The sequence below is a fragment of the Mobula birostris genome, chromosome 9 (genome assembly GCF_030028105.1).
Source record: "Mobula birostris isolate sMobBir1 chromosome 9, sMobBir1.hap1, whole genome shotgun sequence".
Lineage (NCBI taxonomy): Eukaryota > Metazoa > Chordata > Chondrichthyes > Myliobatiformes > Myliobatidae > Mobula > Mobula birostris.
The window spans coordinates 20,914,505-20,937,147 of NC_092378.1; the positions used below are offsets into that span (position 1 = coordinate 20,914,505).

General features: G+C 42.3%; 1 protein-coding gene across 1 annotated transcript in view; it reads left to right on the plus strand.

The window, feature by feature from the left end:
• The first annotated feature begins 202 nt into the window (after nt 1–202).
• Nucleotides 203–22,643, plus strand: part of tfec (transcription factor EC) — an 89,446-nt gene continuing 67,005 nt past the window's right edge. The window contains exon 1 of the mRNA XM_072267604.1: nt 203–289. The gene's annotated coding sequence lies outside the window, so the exon portion shown is untranslated. The remainder of the gene's footprint in view (nt 290–22,643) is intronic.

Consider the following 22,643-nt stretch of genomic DNA (forward strand, 5'->3'; position numbering starts at 1 on the left):
AGCTTCTGTTACTTCCGTCCCTAGTCATAACATTCCGCACAATGACATAATTGTGCTGATTGCACAAGCATCAGACTAATGATTTCAGCACTTTTAACAAGCAAAAGCTCCACAATTCTTGATAGTGCAAACTGTAAACAAGTAGGGTTGGAGGATGTATCTTCCTTCAGTTTTTTAATTGCTTCGGTAGCCATGATTGTAACAAAAATGATCACAGTGTGACGATTTTCAGGGATTGAAAAACTAAGGACCTTTGTGCTGGCCCTATTGCTATTGTTTGTGACTTAAGGTAGGAATTTTCAGTGAAGTGAACTCTTACTTTCAGTCAGGATAGTCCTTCATATTTTGTTATGAAAAGCTATGATGATATAAAAATCCTGTGTTTTGATTGTTGTGGTATTCATGCTATTTTTGCTGATTTCTGATCTAGCAATGAATATTTGAATATGTTCTCTGGTGGGTTAGTGAAGAAGTTGGATATGCCAGTGTTGGTGGTTATTGAGAAAAGTTCTGGATTGCACTTTGACCCAGTATTAGGGTTAGTCTATCTTTGCTATAATGCAGAAAATATTTTCCACATCTATTTAATTTATTAGTCTTATTTTTGGAGCCGATGTCCCTGCAGAAGTAACTGGAATAACATAGTATTGCCAAGCTAATAGCTGTTTTTAGTATGCATTCACACTTTTAAATTCCACCTCTGACTGAAAGTACTCTCATAAATATTTAATTCTCCTAAATAAAGAAGGAGGAAATTGATGCCCCAAGTTATATTAAAAACATAACTTGTGTATCCTCCAGATTGACCATGACCGTGCAATAGAAGTTGTTCTTCCTTGTTCTGATTATGTGATTATATCAGCTTTCATCTCAATTTTAGCTTATAACTTGTTAGCTGGGCAGAAGAAATGACAGCAAGGACATAGTATGCAGATTGCCATGTATATCTGTAACCACTATGAGCCGACACATTGTGAAGTCAGTCATTGTATTACAACTTTGTTGGTTAGTGTAAAATTGTATCAGGTCGCACTTGATTTAATTTTGCAATTAATATCGTAATCATGTCTGCCAGCAATTACTGAATTCCTCTTTAAATTTAGTTAAATCATATAATTGGTCATTTTAATCAAGGAACAAAGACATTCTTAATTAGTAAGTCTGACGAGAAATTATATAGATGAGCCTTTCAAACTTTAATCCTATTTACAATTTTCTGTTCCTGTATTATGAATAACTACGGTACCAGTACTTTAACTTGATAGATTGCAATTTAAAAGTTGACAGAATATTTAACATTTTATGTGCATGATACAAGATTTGCTTTAATTCATGATCTAAAAAACAACTGTATTCACTTTTTAATGTAAGCAGAAAATGATGATTTGTCTGTGTGGATGGTCACTACTAGTATTCCAGTTCTGGTGCAGTTTATTTATCTCTGCACTGACAGGCTAGTGACTGATCATCCTTGCTCCATGTACTCCCATTAAAGCCACCCAAATTTCTGATGGCTCCTATATGAAAATATAGTACCTTTGAATGTTCCATACTAAATGTCTTTTTGCTCAGATTTGCAATCGATCTTTGGCTCTTTACTACACTCTCAGTACTTCTGCTTAAAATATAGGAATGTGTATTGGCTTTCGAAGAGACTGAGAAGCAAGTGTACTTCAGATGCTTTTACTTATTGTGAAGTATGGAGTATCTGTTGACCTTGTTATTTAAACCTTCACATTCCTGTCCTTGTGTTTAAATGCCGTGAAGAAAATCCTTTTATACTGAAAGAATAGACAAGACCTACTTTGACATCTGATCCCAGCACTTTCATTTTTATGGCAGGTCTTGCTTCTCAGTGCTTCAAATACATCAGCTGTCAGTCAACATCAAGCATAAAATGCTCATCTTTTCAAGTGTGTACAATGCAGACTATCTGAAACATGCATCTTCATAGTGAATTTACAAGGGCATCCTGTGTTTTGGAAATACTTCTAGAACAGTAATGCTTGGTGTACTTGAAGACTTGTTTTAAGATTTACTGTAAAAGATTGCTGTTCAGGGTCTTCAATCATCATGTTGTTGGCCAGTACATTTGGATTGTAAATTTGCTGCAGGTTTAGACTGACATTTTGCACACCACAGTCCTGAGAAGATACCAGATTGCAGAGAGAAAGAGAGAGATTAAAAGAAGCGAGTGGGGGCAGTTGGCATAATTTGCACATCACAGTTCCAAGGAAACACTGGATTGCACATAGTTAGGCACTTGGCAAAGACCAATAAAAAGTAAGGTTTATGTGGAACGGCTATTGTGGGAACAGCCATTATGTGAGTGGGGAGTTGGGGCTTTGGTTCATCGAGGATTTGGTGAGGAATGCTAGGCCATAGGTTGCTTTTTCCATTATTTATTCTTTCTTTATTTCTTATTGTACAATTAGAGCTGTGGGGATGTCAGACAGAATACTGGAATCCTCCTCTTGTGGGATGTGGGAATGCAGAGAGACCTCTAGTGTCTCTGACGGCTACTCCTGCAAGGTGCATCCTGCTGCAGGTTCTAACAAATCACGTTAAGGAGTTGGAACTGGAACAGGATGAACACGGGAAGGCTGAAGGGTTGATCGATAGGACATGAAGGGAGGTAGTTACGCCCAAGGTGCAGGACATAGGTAAATGGGTGACTGTCAAGAGGGGGAGCAGGGATAGGCAGCCAGTACAGACTACCCCTGTGGCAGTTCCCCTCAAAAACAGATATACCACTTTGTGGGCTGACCTAGCAGAGGAGAGCCACAACAGTCAAGTCTCTGGCACTGTCTGGCGCAGTAGAAGGGAAGTGAGGGGAGAGAGCTGAGCCGTACTGATAGGTGATTCATTGCTTAGGGAACAGAATGGCACCATGGTAGTGTTTCAGTTAACACAATGCTATTTAAATTCAGACATCATCTGTAAGGAGTCTGTATGTCCTCCCTGTAGAGTATGCAGGTGCTGCACAGGTGGAGGGATTTAAACTAGAGTTGCAGGGGAGTGCGAACCAGAATGCCAGAATGCCAGTGGAGTGGTTGTGACGAAAGATGTTGTTAAACCGACGTACAAGGTCAGAAATCGAAAAATTGAGCAGGATGGGACTAATACTCTGAGCTGCATGTACTTCAACGGAAGGAGCAAATTTGTAGAGAGATTGCAGACCGTTGCAAGAAATATAAAGTTATGATAAAAGGTAATTTAACTTTCCACATACTGACTGGGACTCCCATGCTGTAAAAGTGCTGAATGGGAAAGTGTTTGTCAAATGTGTTCAGGAAAGTTTCCTCAGCCGGTACATAGAAGACCCAACTAGAGGGAGTGCGAACCTTGATCTTCTATTAGGGAATGAGACAGGGTAGGTGACAGAAGTTTACTACATACTTTGCATGTAGTGATCATAATGTCAATTGTTACAGGGTAATTATGGAAAGAGACACGTCTGGTCGGGTTGAGATTCTAAATTGGAGAAAGGTCAATGTTGATGGCATCAGAAAGGATAGAATGTTCTTTGGCAAAAGGGTACTTATAAGTGGGAGACATTCAAAAGTGAAATTTTGAGTTTTTATATTCTTGTCAGAATAAACGGCAAGGATAATGGAACCTTGATTTGAGAGATATTGAAGCTCTGGTTAAGAAAAAGGAGGTACATAGCAGGTATAGGCAGGCACGTGAGGTACTTCAGGAGTATAAGAAATGCAAGAGAACTCTTAAGAAAGAAATCAGAAGGCTTAAAAAAAGGCATGAGCTAGCCCTTGCAGACATGGTGAAGGAAAATTTTATGGACTTCTGCAGATATATTAAGGGAAAAAGGATAGCAAGGGACAAAATCGGTCATCTGAAAGATCAAAGTAATAATTTATGCTTGGAGCCGAAAAGATGGGGGAGACCTTAAGTGGATTTTTTACACCTGTATTTATTTAGGAGACAGACACAGAGTCTGTAGATGTGATGCAATGCAGGAATGAGGTCATGGACCCTATACAGATTACAGAGGAGGAGGTGTTTGCTGTCTTGAGACAAATTAGGGTGGATAAATTCCCAGGGCTTGTGTTCCCTCAGATCCTGTGGGAGGCAAGTGCAGAAATTGCATGGGCCCTTGCAGGGATATTTAAAACAGGTGAAGTGGCTGGAGGATAGGAAGATGGCTAATGTGGCTCCGTCGTTTAAGAAAGGCTCTGAGAATGAGCCAGGAAATTATAGGCAGTTGAGTCTGACATCAGTAGTGGGAAAGTTTTTGGAAGGTATTCTAAGGGACTGGATATATTAGTATTTAGATAGACAGGGACTGATTAAGGATAGTCAACATGACTTTGTCCATGGTAAGTTGTGTCTAACTAGTCTTATTGAGCTTTTCAGGGAATTTACCAGGAAAGTTGATGAGGGCAAGATAGCGGATGTTGTCTGCATGGACTGTAGCAAGACTTCTGACAAAGTCCCGTGTGGGAAATTGGTCAAGGAGGTTCAGTCACTTGGCATTTAGGATGAGGTAGTACATTAGATTCCACATTGCCTTTGTGGGAGAAGCCAGAAAGTGGTAATAGGTGGTTGCCTCTCTAACTGGAGGCCTATGACTAGTGGTGTGCTGCAGGGATTGGTGCTGAGTCCATTGTTCTTTGACTTCTTTTTCAATTATCTGGTTGATAATGTGGTTGACTGGATCAGCAAATTTGCAGAAACCACCAAGATGGGGGTTGTAGTGAACAGCAAGGAAGTCTATTAAAGCTTGCAGCAGCATCTGGACCAGCTGGAAGACTGATCTTAAATATGGCAGATGGAATTTAATGCAGACAAATGTGAGGTATTGCACTTTGGGAGGACCATCCGGAGTAGGTCTTGCACGTTGAGCAGTCGGGCACTAAGGAGTGTGGTAGAATGGAGGGATTTGGGAATATAGATTCATCATTCTTTGAAAGTGGCATCAAAGGTAGATAAAATCATAAAGAAAGCTTTTGACACATTGGCCTTCATAGAGTTACAAAATACACGTGGACTAAGATGTTAACTGTCCTGTGCTATCACCAGTGGGATCATCAGTTGATCTGCCACCTGAGTTTCGGCCCGCTTATGATCAAGACTCCCTTGGGGTGGTGGGCCAGCAGTGCTAAAGCACCACCTCCCACTGGTGAGCTTAAAAACTTGGCATCTGCCTCTATCAGTCACTTCCAACCAACAGATAGTCTGCTCTTCAGGTGTCTATGCCACTACTGAAGGGTTTGCAAGATATGTATACACTGCCTGACTATCTGCCCCGCTGGACATACTTGGTCCACACCCATGCTGATCCTTTCTCTGCTGCCTCAGCTACAGCCCTGCTGGTTGACTTGATCTCTCTCCTGGTGAAGCCAAGGTCACGCAGCCACTTCTGGAGAGTGAACGCAATAAACCCACAGCAGCTTACTTCGAATGGATAGCATGAGACCTTCCACCCTCTGTCTCTGCACTCTGATCTTAATTCTGCATACTTGGTTAACTTGCGCTCATGGGCTTCATCGATGTTGTCTTTCCAGGAGACTGTGAGTTCACCAATAACCACTTCTCTACTGGTGTCAGACCATACGATTATATCTGAATGCAATGAATGTATTGAGTACAGGAGATGGGATGTTATGTTGAAGTTGTGTAAAACATTAGTGAGGCCTAACTTGGAGTACTGCCTCTAGTTTTGGTCACCTACCTACAGGAAAGATGTCAATAAGATTGAAAGAGTGCAGAGAAAATTTACAATGATGTTGCCAGGATTTGAGGACCTAAATTATAGGGAAATGTTGAATAAGTAGTGACTTTATTCCCTAGAATATAGAAGATTGAGGGAAGATTTGATAGAGGTTTACAAAATGATGAGAGGGATAGATAGGGTAAATGCAAGCAGGCTTTTTCCTGTGTTTGGGTGAGACTACAACTAAAGGTCATGGGTTAAGGATGAAAGGTGAAATGTTTAAATGCAACTTCAGGGGGGGCTTCTTCACTCAAAGGGTGCTGAGAGTGTAGACCAAGCTGCCAGCGTAAGTGGCGGATGTGGGGCTAATTTCAACATTTAAGAGGAATTTGGATAGGTACATGGATGAGGGGAGTATGGAGGGCTATGGTTGGGGTGCAGGTCGATGAGACTATGCAGTTTAATGGTTCGCACAGACTAAATGGTCCGAAGGGCCTGCTGTTGTGCTGTGGTGTTCTGTGACTCTAAGACTCTAGATCTGCCATCTTGAGTTCAGTAGGGTCTTTTGATTCCTGAGCAGGTACTTCTCCTGAGCAATCCAGTTTTGTGAGAGCTGTTTCACAATGCATTACACCTACCTGTTAGATAGCTCAGGCGTATTTCAGGGGTATTCTTTTGTAGACTTTAATTGATATTTGCATTTTGCATATATATAATTTCTTTAATTTCTGCATTTTAAACAATTGGTGAGACTTGACAAGAATGATTAAACTGCTTTATTTCAGAACGTGTGAACATGCAAAGAAAAAAACGTTTATTTCCTTGGTATTCCTGTTATAATTAAAGTCAACAGAAACTCAGGCACATTATTCTCCACTGGTTGGAGTTACACTACCTAACGTTAGAAAGTTGACAGTAGATTGGAGATTCATCATCCTCATTTTCAGTAACTGCTGGTTAAGTTAGTAGGCTGGGTCAGCTTTTCCCTGTATCGTTAGTAAGTGCTTTTACTGTTTCAGTGTTCATGGTCATACTTTCTCACGTAAGAAATCAACCCACGATGATATCCATCAAGACCTGCCTAATATCCAGGCTTGACCAAATAATTGTCAAATAACATTTTGCTTCACAGAATTTCAGGCAACTTCTCCAGCGAATCAGGATCTGAGCGCTTTAACACTCAGTGGGATTTCTATTACTGAGTTCACAGCCACCTGCATTCTGGGTGTTGCGGTCAACCTGGAACTCAGCTGGATAGACTCTAGCAGTAATATTAAGGTGATTGGAGGAAAGCATGAGGGGGTGTCAGAGGTAAGTATTTTACTCAGAGAGTGGTGGGTGTGTGGAATGCCTTACCAGGAGTGGTGGTAGAGGCAGATACTGTACAGTAAGTGCATATAGGAAACTCTTAGATAGGCACATGGATGATTAAAAGTCGGTGGGAAGGATTAGATTGATCTTTGAGTGTGTTAAAAGTCAGCACAACATTGTAGGCTGAAGGACCTATACTGTACTATACTGTTCTATATTCTATGTTATAACGAAAGAAAGACACGCAGCTTTAGGATCACCATAACAAGGAAGTTTTGGCAGTCATGCTGCCAGGCAGAAAAGCTAATACTAAAAGGCAATGGCCAGAGGTTGTTGGTAAAGACGTGTGTGAGAGTATGTGTGTTGTGGAGCATGGGGTTGGTATATGGCACGGGTTAGCCCTTACCATGTGTGTGTGGTGGGTGGGGGTGGGGAAAGAGAGATTACACCATGGCAAACAATGAAGAGGAGGGTCAGGAAAGAGAGTGGGTATGATTTGGGGGCGGGATTATTGGCACATATAGAACATATATAGAACATATAGAATAGTACAGCACAGTACAGGCCCTTCGGCCCACAATGTTGAGCCAACCCTCAAACCCTGCCTCCCATATAACCCCCCCACCTTAAATTCCTCCATATACCTGTCTAGTAGTCTCTTAAATTTCACTAGTGTATCTGCCTCCACCACTGACTCAGGCAGTGTATTCCACGCATAAACCACTCTCTGAGTAAAAATCCTTCCTCTAATATCCCCCTTGTACTTCCCACCCCTTACCTTAAAGCCATGTCCTCTTGTATTGAGCAGTGGTGCCCTGGGGAAGAGGCGCTGGCTATCCACTCTATCTATTCCTCTTAATATCTTGTATACCTCAATCATGTCTCCTCTCATTCTCCTTCTCTCCAAAGAATAAAGCCCTAGATCCCTTAATCTCTGATCATAATCCATACTCTCTAAACCAGGCTGCACCCTGGTAAATCTCCTCTGTACACTTTCCAATGCTTCCACATCCTTCCTATAGTGAGGCAACCAGAACTGGACACAGTACTCCAAGTGTGGCCAAACCAGAGTTTTATAGAGCTGCATCATTACCTCGCAACTCTTAAACTCTATCCCTCGACTTATGAAAGCTAACACCCCATAAGCTTTCTTAACTACCCTATCTACCTGTGAGGCAACTTTCAGGGATCTGTGCACATGTACCCCCAGATCCCTCTGCTTCTCCACACTACCAAGTATCCTGCCATTTACTTTGTACTCTGCCTTGGAGTTTGTCCTTCCAAAGTGTACCACCTCACACTTCTCCGGGTTGAACTCCATCTGCCACTTGTCAGCCCACTTCTGCATCCTATCAATGTCTCTCTGCAATCTTCGACAATCCTCTACACTATCTACAACACCACCAACCTTTGTGTCGTCTGCAAACTTGCCAACACACCCTTCTACCCCCACATCCAGGTTGTTAATAAAAATCACAAAAAGTAGAGGTCCCAGAACAGATCCTTGTGGGACACCACTAGTCACAATCCTCCAGTCCAAATGTACTCCCTCCACCATGACCCTCTGCCTTCTGCAGGCAAGCCAATTCTTTTGAATCCACCTGGCCAAACTTCCCTGGATCCCATGCCTTCTGACTTTCTGAATAAGCCTACCATGTGGAACCTTGTCAAATGCCTTACTAAAATCCATATAGACCACATCCACTGCACTACCCACATCTATGTGCCTGGTCACCTCCTCAAAGAAATCTATCAGGCTTGTTAGACACAATCTGCCCTTCACAAAGCCATGTCGACTGTCCCTGATCAGACCATGATTCTCTAAATGCCCATAGATCCTATCTCTAAGACTCTTTTCCAACAGCTTTCCCATCACAGACATAAGGCTCACTGGTCTATAATTACCCGGACTATCCCTACTACCTGTTTTGAACAAGGGGACAACATTCGCCTCCCTCCAGTCCTCCGGTACCATTCCTGAGGACAACGAGGACATAAAGATCCTAGCCAGAGGCTCAGCAATCTCTACCCTCACCTTGTGGAGCAGCCTGAGGAATATTCCGTCAGGCCCCGGGGACTTATCCGTCCTAATGTATTTTAACAACTCCAACACCTCCTCTCCCTTAATATCAACATGCTCCAGAACATCAACCTCACTTATATTGTCCTCACCATCATCAAGTTCCCTCTCATTGGTGAATACTGAAGAGAAGTATTCATTGAGGACCTCGCTCACTTCCACCGCCTACAGGCACATCTTCCCACATTGATCTCTAATTGGTCCTACCTTCACTCCTGACATCCTTTTGTTCTTCACATAATTGAAGAATGCCTTGGGGTTTTCCTTTACCCTACTCGCCAAGGCCTTCTCATGCCCCCTTCTTGCTCTTCTCAGCCCCTTCTTTAGCTCCTTTCTTGCTACCCTATATTCCTCAATAGACCCATCTGATCCTTGCTTCCTAAACCTAATGTTTGCTGCGTTCTTCCACCTGACTAGATTTTCCACCTCACTTGTCACCCAGGGTTCCTGCAACCTACCATTCTTTATCTTCCTCACTGGGACAAATTTATCCCTAACATCCTGCAAGTGATCCCTAAACATCGACCACATGTCCATAGTACATTTCCCTGCAAAAACATAATCCCAATTCATACCCACAAGTTCTAACCTTATAGCCTCATAATTTGCCCTTCCCCAATTAAAAATTTTCCTGTCCTCTCTGATTCTGTCCTTTTCCATGTTAATGCTAAAGGCCAGGGAGCGGTGGTCACTGTTCCCCAGATGCTCACCCACTGAGAGATCTGTGACCTGACCCAGTTCATTACCTAGTACTAGATCTGGTATGGCATTCCCCCTTGTCAGCCTGTCCACATACTATGACAGGAATCCGTCCTGGACACACTTAACAAACTCTGCCCTGTTCAAACCCTTGGAACTAATCAGGTGCCAATCAATATTAGGGAAATTAAAGTCAACCATGATAACAACTCTGTTATTTTTGCACCTTTCCAAAATCTGCCTCCCAATCTGCTCCTCGGTATCTCTGCTGCTACCAAGGGCCCTATAGAATACTCCCAATAGAGTAACTGCTCCCTTCCTGTTCCTGACTTCCACCCATACTGACTCAAAAGAAGATCCTGCTACATTACCCACCCTTTCCATAGCTGTAATAGTATCCCTGACCAGTAATGCCACCCCTCCTCCCCTTTTCCCCCCTCTCTATCCCTTTTAAAGCACTGAAATCCAGGAATATTGAGAATTCATTCCTGCCCTGGTGCCAGCCAAGTCCCTGTAATGGCCACTATATCATAATTCCATGTATGTATCCAAGCTCTCAGTTCATCACCTTTGTTCCTGATGCTTCTTGCATTGAAGTACACACACTTTAGCCCTTCTACCTTACTACCTTTACACCCTTTATTCTGCTTCTCTTTCCTCAAATCTCCTCTAAATGTTAGATCTGGCTTTACTCCATGCATTTCTTTCACTGCTCTATTGTTCCGGGTCCCATCCCCCTTCCAAATTAATTTAAACCCTACCGAACCATGCTAGCAAACCTACCTGCAAGGATATTGCTCCCCCTCAAGTTCAGGTGCAACCCGTCCAATCTGTACAGGTCCTACCTTCCCCAGAAGAGATCCCAATGATCTAAAAATCTAAAACCCTGCTCCCTGCACCAACTCCTCAGCCACGCATTCAACTGCCAATTGGGAACTAGACAATTGGGATGGACTGTCAAGAAAGATCAACATTTGGTAGATAACTTCGGAGGCTAGCAGTCAGAAGTGCGAAACATTCTTGGGTGTTTCTGTGGGATAGTGATTACATTGTAGTAAATTTAAATTGTTACAGTAATAGGATGAACATCATTGCTCCTCCTGGTGGACAACCCGTGCGCTCGAGACACCTCCCTGCAGAATCTGGCTGCAACTGGCTCTATTCTGTTGAGGACTGGAGCTGTGGGAAACGTAGTCAGCAGAAATGTTAGATCATGTTCTAACCCCACTGTGGGACTCTGATTTTAATGTTATGAGAATTGTGTACCCAAGAATAAGCACAGCATGCAACTTAACATATAAAAACATTGTTAGCTTCATGTACATCACTCCAGCTGTATTGATTTTGTTTGTAGTTTTCTGTATGTGTATGGTTGAGAGAACATTGATCTCTGTAACAATGTCTTCAAAATTGTTTTTCTGAGATGTCAGATATTTATCATGGAGAGTGTCTGTGATCCACTTTTCTCAATAAGTCTCAAGTATAGTTCATTTACTTAAAACTAAGGTTGAATCTGATCTAAAAGTAGTCACTGTGAGTGGTAAAAATGGCAAATATCCTCAACTTCTGGGGATTATCTGAACAAGGGAACATTGGAAACTTTTCTTATTATATGGTAATAACCCTTCTTTCATTGATAAACTAAATCTTTTTAATTAACTAATATTAATTTTTAACATGCTACTGGAAGAATATCAGGGTGCATTTGCACTAAGTTTGCTTTTGATGTAAAAGACATTGTGCAATGATTTACCTGTGTGTTTAAGAGCCACGGGCTGATCTGATTGGAGTTGGTCTGAGTCAAGAATAACTTTGCATCGATGCTTCAGTTGTAGTGCAAATGCATGCAAAGTGACTCTAAAATACAGTCGCTTCTGGTTAATTGGGCCATCAGTTAATTGGGGCATCCACTTATTTGGGACAACTCTTAATGATCAAAAATTAATCGAGAAAATAGTCAGGATTACCTTCATTTATTTGTGACACTATGCGACTTAATTGAAGTACGAAACTGTTAACGCAGATTTTCTAACTAGTGTCAGGCACGTGCACTTGTGTAGCTGTTAGACGCTTCAAGTGAACAATTTTTAAATAGCGTCAGTTGTGTGTGTTGGCCTTCAAAAAGCTGTGATTTTTGTCACTGATAAGTTGGCTAGAGGTAAGCAGTAAGACAATTCAGAACTGCTTTGCTCACTGCAGTTTCAATCATTGAGGCTTGGAGATAGCAGAAATAGCCAGGAGTAAAAATGATTTCACTACTTCAACAAGTTAGGACCTACGAAAAACTTGAAGTTATCAACAATCATTGTGAATGTTACAAATAAAATTAATATTTGGAGGATGCAATCATTGAAAGCATTGTATGAAGGCAGTCCATCATCTACACTATGTGTCTGCGCTGATTTGTTCACTTACCGTCAAAGGAATGCGATGCAGATGAATTCCGCTGTCAATAAGTATTAGGAACTAACACAGTTTTATACTACTGTGGCAGTTTTAGTAGTGTTCTAATTTGCTCTGTGTTTCATATAAGTACATAATTTGTTAAGTTACTCTGTTTGTTTTTTTTAAATACGTTTTTAACTTTTTCCATGAAACTTTGGTTAATTGAGGCAGCTGCTTAATTGGGCCAAATGTATTGGTCCTGATATGAACTGGAATCCACTGTATTTTGAACTGCAATAAAAGTTAGTCTCTCCTGACACTGATTCAAGGGGGAATGAAGGAGAACAGTGCATGCTAAAAGTGATGAATTTTATTTTTAGGTTAGTCATATTTACAAATTATAAAACAATTCACATTACATTGCATTCGATGTTAATTAGCACATATTGTATCTTCAAGCAACATTTTATTTTACAAACTAACAATTCAACAACAGAATCCTTTCCATTAACAAACAATGCTGAGAACCTTCAACCAAACAAAATACATTTTCAATAATTTCCTTTAAAATAAATGTTTTTAGTTTGGATGAACTACTTTAACACACTTTAAGCTTTCTTCAGTTCGAAGACTGTCATGTAAGCAATCAATTTTAAATTGAAGTACAGATTGAGCACTCCTTATTCAAAATCTGAAAGTCTCTGAAATTCAAATATTTTTTTGAGCGCTGACATTATGTCACAACTGGAAAATTCCACTAGACGCTGTTTAGGTTCCCAGATGGTCCGCAGGTCTCTATTCTGAGAAGTGAGCTCGCATATGTAATGAACAAGTTAATGAAAAATAGAAAGTCACTGCATGAAATGGTAATTGAAGATCTTCATCACATTATATATTGGAAGAATGGATTCATGAGTGCTGAAGTGAACACATGCCATCTAACGGTATGTTGATCATGAAACAAGTAAAGATCTATCACAACAAACTGAAAAGTGAAGGTAATTGTGAATATCCACAAGGCTGGTTGCAGAAATTTAAGAAAAGGCACTGCATTAAATCTTTGAAGATTTGTGGGTTTGTGGTGTCTGCTGATTACAAAGCAGCAGAGAAATTCATTGATGAGTTTGCCAAGACCGTCGCTAACACACTGAACAATTGATTTAGTGCATAAGTGCAATGAACAAGTGTCAGGAACGAAGGTGATTCCAAACAGCCACTGACTGTCCACCTGGACAGCCGAGGTACTGTTTCCTTACCTTTCTGATGGTTCAGTGTACACACTGATTCATGCATAAAATAATTAAAAATATTGTATAAAGCTAACCCCCTCTTGCTGTAGTTGCTATGAAATGAGCAGCTGTTGAAAATGATGGTGGATATGAAGCTAATCGCAGTGCTGGAACTCGGTAAAGACGAGGATGGGGGTGGTCATCCAACTCTGACAATCAGTGGAGGAAGCCAGACTGTGCTTCTACTGTGGACTGTTCACTCTGTGAGCGTCATGCCAGCTGTATGTAAGCTGTACCTGTAATGAAAATGGTTTTCATGTTTAGACTTGGGGCCCATCTCATTTATATAGATCCAAGTATTCCAAATCTGAAAAAAATCTGAATTCTGAAACACTTCTGGCAGCAGCATTTCGGATATGGAGTGCTCGACTTGTATTCATAGTCTTTTACAAAATTTACTTCATAATAATTGATCTAAAGTTTAGATTCAGAAAATGTCCTCCAACCAAGCAGAGTGTTTCTCATACTGCATACAAAATAGATGGACAGAATTTATTTGTCCATCTCAGATTCTGATTTATTTATCACATGTACACTGAAACACACAGTGAACTGTATAATTTGTATTAACAATGGCATGCTTAAGGATGTTTTAAAGTAATCCCTTATTTACTTCCTTATAATCTCTTCTCACTCTCTTTCTGTTTTTCATGCACATTATTCCCCCACATCCTGTGATTTTCCTACCACTCACATTTTCTAAACTACAGAGGCCAATTTACCAACCAAGCAGCATGTTTCTGGGATGCAGATGAAACCATGGCAGTACAGAGAAACTTATTCAGTCACAGGGAGAATGAGCAAACTCCACAGAGGCAGCACAGAATATCTCCTGAAAACATGCCTTCTGAATACATATGCTGTCATTCAGAATTCTTTCAATATGAAAAGTGAAAAGTATGCTAAATTTGACAGTCTATAACTTAGAATAATGACTGATTGGCTATACAAAATATGAAGAAATGACATTATACTTAAAGCCTTTTTCTTCATTTACTACAATGGCCTATTTATCTTCATCTTTATTCTGACATTGCTGTTCCACATCTTCATTACTCTGGCTTCTGTTCTTCAGCCAGATATCATGTAGAATAAGAGACAGCTCGACAATATCAGTCTGGCACAGAAATCATTCCCTTATCATCCATAAGGTTTCCCAAACTTCCAGATATACCTCAAGACAGAAAAGATAATGAAAATCGAGAAACAGTAGAAACTGAAAATTCTGAATAACAGAAAGTTTTGGAAACAGTCAGCAGATCAGGCAGCTGCTGTGAAAAGGGAAACTGGATTAATGTTTCAGGTCAAAAGTTCATTGTAACATGTTCTTTGGCACAGTAATATAACTAAATTACAAATCACATTGCTGTGCATGGTACAGAACATAAGTCATTTTAAGCCATCAACAGTTGTCAGGTGTGAAAGAATATTACACGATCATAATGTACAGATTTTACTCCATGCTAACAAAATACTTAAATTTACTTAACATAAATCTTAAGTACTGCAGTAATATAGAATAAATGCTAAAAATTCTGTACAGGTGATTGAAAGGAATACAAATTTGAATGAAGACACTTGCGAACTTCTACAGATGTACTGTGGAGAGTATTGTAACTGGCTGTATGATTGTCCAGTATGGGCGGGGGGGGGGGGATGCAGGGGTGGGAAGTTACTGCACAGGATCACGGTAAACTGCGGAGAGTTGTAGGATTAGTCAGCTCCATCATGAGCAATAGCCTTCGTAGTATCCAGGACATCTTCAAGGAGGCGACGTCCATCATTGAGGGCCCCCATCACCCAGGGCATACCCTTTTCTCATTGCTACCATCAGGAAGGAGGTACAGGAGCCCAAAGGCACACACTCAATGATTCAGGAACAGCTTCTTCCCCTCTGACATCTGATTTCTGAAAGGACATTGAACCCATGAACACTCCCTCACTACTTTTTTTTTGTTACACTACTTATTTAATTTCCTCCGGGAACAACCAATTTCCCCCGGGATCAATAAAGTATGACTATGACTAATTTGACTATTTAATATATATATTATATACATAATAATTGATTTTTTCTCTCTCAATTATTATAATGTTTTGAGGGAGTGTTGCCTTGTAGAGACTGCCTTCTTGACCATTGGACCTCCCATTGGTCTCGTCCGCTCAATCCGCCAGAGTCTGTCTTCACGTGCTGGGATAGACAACTTTCTATCTCACCGAGGGTTTGAGACCCATCGGCTACCCTCACCTGGTTTAGCCGGCTTGTCGAAGCCATTGCCCGGGGTGTGGCCGCTGTCGCATGCAAACAGCTACGGGGAGCCACAGGTGAGAGCTGAGTGCCAGGTGGGGACCAAAGGTGGACAAACCGCCTTGAAAAGGACACAACATGTTCCCCCACCAGAGGTGCTACCCCTCCCTGACATCCCATACACCCCAATACCACCACAATGGAATAACTACATAAACAGAGCACTACAGCAAGGTTTCATTTGACTATCCCTGTCCTCAGCTGGTGCAGGATCTTCCTTCCCAAAAAAAGTGGAGGTCCCTAACCCTGCATTGACTACTGTGGACTCAAAAAAATCAGCATTAAGAACCAGTACCGTCTCCTCTTGATGGATAGCACATTCAAAAGAATCTACAGGGCCCAAATGTTCACTAAACTGTATCGATAGAGCGCTTACAATTTGGTGCGCATCTGCCAGGGGGATGAGTAGAAGATGGCGTTTATAACACCCACTAGCCACCATTAATACTCGGTGATGCCTTTTAGACTTTCCAACAGTCCAGCTGTTTTCCTAACCTTCATTTATGAGATCCACCAAGACATGCTACACAAGTATGTGTTTATCTACCCTAACAAATTCCTCATCATCTCCAGGATCTCCCAGGACCATGTCCATTCAGTCTATCAGTGCAGAGTCTCCTTGAAAACCAACTGTACTGCAAGTTAGAGAAATGCCTGTTCCATACCCCAATTAGTTCCTTCCTGGGTTACATCCTTTCACCCCAAGGCATAACCATGGACCCAGAGAGAATGTGTACTGTCATTGAGTGGGCTCGGCCGTGCTCCCTCAAACAGCCACAACACTGTTTGGAACCGTCCAACACCCTCCGCCATTTCATCCAAAACTACAGCCAAATCACCACTCCTCCGACTTCCCTCAGCAATCCTCCTACCTCATGGATAACCTGGTTTGCTGAAACGAACCAAGAAGCTCAAGAGATGCTTCACCACTGTTGTCATCCTCTGCCATCCGAACCCCTCCATCCCCAGGGATGGATGCATCCAAATGACATGGGCACCGGGGCCATCCTCTCCCATTGAGTATCAGACGAGGAGACATACCCTTATGCCTTCTTCTTGTGCAGTTGGACTCTAAAGAGCACTGTTATAGAGAAGGAGATAGGGATCTACTAGCCATTAAGTAGGCCTTGGAGGAAAGGAGGCAATGGCTAATGGAGAACACCAAGCCGTTCCTGATCTGGACTGACAAGCAGTCATTCAGCAGACCTGCCAACTCAACCCATGTCAGGCTCACTGGGGCCTCTTCTTCAAGCAATTCAATTTCACCATCTCCTACCGACCTGGCTCCAAGAATAATAAGGCAGATGCCCTGTCATGACAGTTCGACCCAGCTGAAATGGGGATCGAACCTCAGCCCATCATTCCATTCTTGCAATTCCTCACAGTGATCATCTGGGATCTTGAGAACCAGATTTGCCAGGCCCTACAATATGAGCCTGCTCTGGCCAACACACCTGACAACTGCATGTGTGTGCCAGTGGCCATGTGCTCCGAGGCTCTCCAGTGGGCCCAGACTTCACCTCTCTCCAGACATCCAGGTGCACAACAGACCCTAGATTTTTTGTTATGCCAGTTCTGGTGGTCCACCATGATTACAGATGTACGTCAGTTCATCACTTACCTGTGCTCAATGTGCCCAGTTCAATTCCTCCAACCAATGACCCTCTGAGCTCTTGCAAGCCTTACTGGTCCCTTGATGCCCATGGTTCCACATCACCATGGATGTCATCCCTGGTTTGCCACCTTCTGGCGGTGCTACCATTATCATGACAGCGGTAGACCACTTCTCATGGCAGCCCATTTCATTGCCTTCTCCACATTCCCTCATCTATTGAGAAGGTGGACCTGGTTCTTCAACATGTAGTTCACCTCCATGGTTTCCCTCAGGACATTGTGTCAGACCGGGCCCCACAATTTGTCTCCCACTTCTTGTGAGCCTTCTGCTCCTTCCTCTGCATCTCAATGAGTTTGTCCTCTGGCTCACATCCGCAAACATGTGGTCAGTCAGAAAGACCCATCAGCAAGTTGAGAAGTTTCTGTGATGCTTTGCCACCTCTAACTCTTGCAGATGGAAAAAAGTATCTGCTCTGGGCCGTACTGTCCCACAATCTACACACCTCCGCCACCGCCGGTATGACAACCTTTAAAGTGCTTCAAGGCATTGATCCCTGTGGGAAAGCCAACAGTGGAGGTCCCATCTGCTGGAATGCTTGGAAGAGGGTAATCCAGCTGCCAATCTCTACTGCTGCCAGGCCAACCTCTGGCAGTGCCCAGCAAGATTTTTCTGGCCTGGGGACCATGTCTGACTGTCCACCTGAGATCTGTCCCTGTGCACCAATTTCAGCAAGCCCTTGCCTTGGTTCATTGGTTCCTTAAAGATCACCCATCACATCAATCCAGTTGGTTACCATCCCTAGCAGCCATCGTCCCTCATGATCACTTCTACCTTCCAGGTGTCCTGCATCAAGCCTATTGTCCATGAACCACTCGACCCACCTGAGCCTGCACCTCTGGAACCTAGGATGGTGAAAAGTGATCCAGTGTACATGGTTTCGTGGTTGATGGACTCATGTCCTCATTGATGGAGTGTTCAATACCTGGTTGACTGGTAAGGGTATGGTCCAGATGAGTGGTCTTGGATGCCATCCAGTTTTATCTTAGATACATTGCTCATTGAGGTGTTCCAAACTGTCCTTGGCTGCCGGCCACAGGAGGAGGGTCCGTTCTGACCCGTACAGTCTCCACCCAGCTAACAGGAGTCACCTGCCAGTCATTTCCAACTCATCACCTGCAGCCTATTTAAACCCGGCTCTCATCCACAGTCCTTGTTCACCCATTGAACCCGGCAGCCTCAACCAGTTGCTGCTAGCTTTCAGTTCCCTTGTCACCTTGTCATGTTAAGTTTCCAGCCTCTCTTGTTTCTCATCCTCCAGGGTAGTAATCTCGGGATTGCTACCTGTCCCACGTGCTAGCAAGGGCAAGGATAGTAGGATCAGGCAGATGAATGCGTGGCTGAGAGACTGGTGCAGGGGGCAAGGCTTCAGATTCTTGGATCATTGGGATCTCTTCTGAGGGATGTATGACCTGTTCAAAAAGGACAAGTTACACCTGAACCCGAAGGGGACCAATATCCTGGCAGGAAGGTTTAATAGAGCTGTTAAGGAGGGTTTAAACTAATTTGGCAGGGGGACAGGGGGATGGGAACCGGAATGATAGAGCAGAGGAGGGGCAAAACAGAAATAAATCTAAGATAGTGAGCAGAAAAGATGTCAGGAAGGACGGGGAGGTGATGGGGCATATTTGCAGCCCTGGGATGAGTTGCAGTGCAGTAAAAGTACCAAATACTGGTCTTACAGTGTTATACTTAAACGCACGCAGCATAAGGAATAAGGTGGATGATCTTGTCGTACAGCTACAGATTGGCAGGTATGATATTGTGGCCATCACTGAGACGTGACTAAGGGATGCATGTCTCTGGGAGCTGAATGTCCAAGGATACACAGTGTACAGGAAGGATAGGCAGGTAGGCAGAGGGGGAGGCGTGGCTTTATTGGTAAGAAATGATATTAAATCATTAGAAGGAGCTGTCATGGGATCGGAAGGTGCAGAATCTTTATGGGTTGAGCTAAGAAATCGCAGGGATAAAAGGACCCTGATGGCAGTTATATACAGGCCTCCTAACAGCTGCAGTGATGTGGACTACAAATTACAACAGGAAATAGAAAAGGCTTGTCAGAAGGGCAGTGTTATGATAATTGTGGGGGATTTTAACATGCGAGTGGATTGGGAAAATCAGGTTGGCACTGGATCTCAAGAGAGAGAATTCGTAGAATATCTGCGAGATGGCTCTTTAGAACAACTTGTTGTTGAGCCCACTAGGGGATTGGCTGTACTGGATTGGGTGTTGTGTAATGAACCACAGGTGATTAAAGAGATTGAGGTGAAGGGACCCTTAGGAGGCAGTGATCATAACATGATTGAGTTCACTGTGAAGTTTGAGAAAGAGAAGCCAAAATCCGATGTGTCGGTATTTCAGTGGAGTAAGGGAAATTACAGTGGCATAAGAGTGGGACTGGCCAGAGTTCACTGGAAAGGACACAGGCGGGAAGGATGGCAGAGCAGTAGCGGCTGGAGTTTATGCGAGAAGTGAAGAAGGTGCAAGATAGATATATTCCAAAAAAGAAGAAATTTTTGAATGGAAAAAGGATGCAACCGTGGTTGACGAGAAGTCAAAGCCAAAGTTAAAGCAAGGAAGCAAAAACTAGTGGGAAGACAGAGGATTGGGAAGTTTTTAAAAGCTTACAAAACGAAACTAAGAAGGTCATTAAGAGGGAAAAGGTGAACTATGAAAGGAAGCTAGCAAATAATATCAAAGAGGATACTAAAAGCTTTTTCAAGTATATAAAGAGTAAAAGACAGGTGAGAGTAGATATAGGACAGATAGACAAAGATGCTGGAGAAATTGTAATGGCAGATAAGGAGGTGGTGGAGGAACTGAATGGGTATTTTGCATCAATCTTCACTGAGGAAGACATCAGCAGTATACTGGACACTCAGGGGTATCAGGGAAGAGAAGTGTGCGCCATCACAATTACAACACAGAAAGTACTCAGGAAGCTGAATAGTCTAAAGGTAGATAAATCTCCTGGACAAGATGGAATGCACCCTCCAAGTAGCTGTGGAGATTGCGAGGCATTAGCGATGATCTTTCAAAAGTCGATAGATTCTGGCATGGTTCCGGAGGACTGGAAGATTGCAAATGTCACTCCACTAGTTAAGAAGGGGGCAAGGAAGCAAAAAGGAAATTATAGACCTGTTAGCTTGACATCGGTGGTTGGGAAGTTGTTGGAGTCGATTGTCAAGAATGAGGTTACGGAGTACCTGGAGGCATATGACAAGATAGGCAGAACTCAGCATGATTTCCTTAAAGGAAAATCCTGCCTGACAAACCTATTGCAATTTTTTGAGGAAATTACAAGTAGGCTAGACAAGGGAGATGCAGTGGATGTTGTATATTTGGATTTTCAGAAGGCCTTTGACAAGATGCCACACATGAGGCTGCTTAACAAGATAAGAGCCCATGGAGTCATGGGAAAATTACATATGTGCATAGAGCGTTGGCTGATTGGCAGGAAACAGAGAGTGGGAATAAAGGGATCCCATTCTGGTTGGCTGCTGGTTACCAGTGGTGTTCCACAGGGGTCCGTTTTGGGGCCGCTTCTTTTTATGTTGTACATCAACGATTTGGATTATGGAATAGATAGCTTCGTGGCTAAGTTTGCTGATGATACAAAGAGAGTTGGAGGGGCCGGTAGTGCTGAGGAAACAGAGAGTCTGCAGAGAGACTTGGATAGATTGGGAGAATGGGCAAAGAAGTGGCAAATGAAATACAATGTTGGAAAGTGTATGATTTTACCATTTGACGAAGGAGAGGTTGTCTAAAATATTCCCTAATGTTAACAGTTATTGTGATAGATGTAAGACTGAGACAGCTACATTGACACACATGTTTTGGTTTTGCTCTATACTGGAACAGTTCTGGAAGTCAGTTTTTTTGACAATTTCTAAAGCACTTAAAATTAATTTACAACCTAACAAATTTACTGTGCTTTTTGGAATAATTCCTCAAAATATCCATGGTATCTCTGTGTCTGACCAACATGTTATTGCATTTGTTACATTAATAGCTGGGAGGGCCATTTTGTTGAAGAGGAAGGATGCGACGGCTCCCACTTTGTCACAATGGTTCTCTCAAGTGATGCTATGTCTAGTTTGGAGAAAATTAGAAGTCGAACCTTTAAACCTATGTTTGATTTTGAGAAAAGATGGGGTTCATTTGCTTGTTATTATTATTTGAATTAATTGATGGATTCTCCATGATCTAATTGTAAAATTTTTTTGGTACTTTTATTTTGCTGGCAGTTTGATGTTTATCTTTGGAAGCTTTATGTATGACGCATGGCTCTGGGGTTGAACACCTAATGGGATTTTTCTTTTTTCCCACTTTTCTTGCTTAGTAGGGTTTTTTCCATCTCAAAATCTTTTCAATCTTTATATAATGTTTTTTTTTGAGACATTGTAAGTGTTGTTTACTTCAATGTACTCGTGTTTATTTTGGAAAAAAATAATAAAATGATTTGAAAAGAAGAAAGGAAGGTTTATGGTTATGCACTTTGGCAGAAGAAATAAACAGGCAGACTATTATTTAACTGGAGAGAGAATTCAAAGTTCTGAGATGTAACAGGACTTGGGAGTCCTCGTGCAGGATACCCTTAAGGTTAACCTCCAGGTTGAGTCAGTGATGAAGAAGGCGAATGCAATGTTGGCATTCATTTCTAGAGGAATAGAGTACAGGAGCAGGGATGCGATGTTGAGGCACAATAAGGCACTGGTAGGACTTCACTTGGAGTATTGTGGGGAGTTTTGGGCTCCTTATTTAAGAAGGGATGTGGTGATGTTGGAGAGGGTTCAGAGAAGATTCACTAGAATGATTCCGGGAATGAGAAGGTTAATATATGAGGAACGTTTGTCTGCTCTTGGACTGTATTCCTTGGAGTTTAGAAGAATGAGGGGGGACCTCATAGAAACATTTTGAATTTAGAAAGGCATGGACAGAGTGGATGTGGCAAAGTTGTTTCCCATGGTGGGAGAGTCAAGTATGAGAGGGCATGACTTAAGGATTGAAGGGCGCCCATTCAGAACAGAAATGCGAAGAAATTTTTTAGCCAGAGGGTGGTGAATCTATGGAATTTGTTGCCACAGGCAGCAGTGGAGGCCAAGTCATTGGGTGTATTTAAGGCAGAGATTGATAGGTATCTGAGTAGCCAGGGCATCAAAGGTTATGGTGAGAAGGCGGGGGAGTGGGACTAAATGGGAGAATGGATCAGCTCATGATAA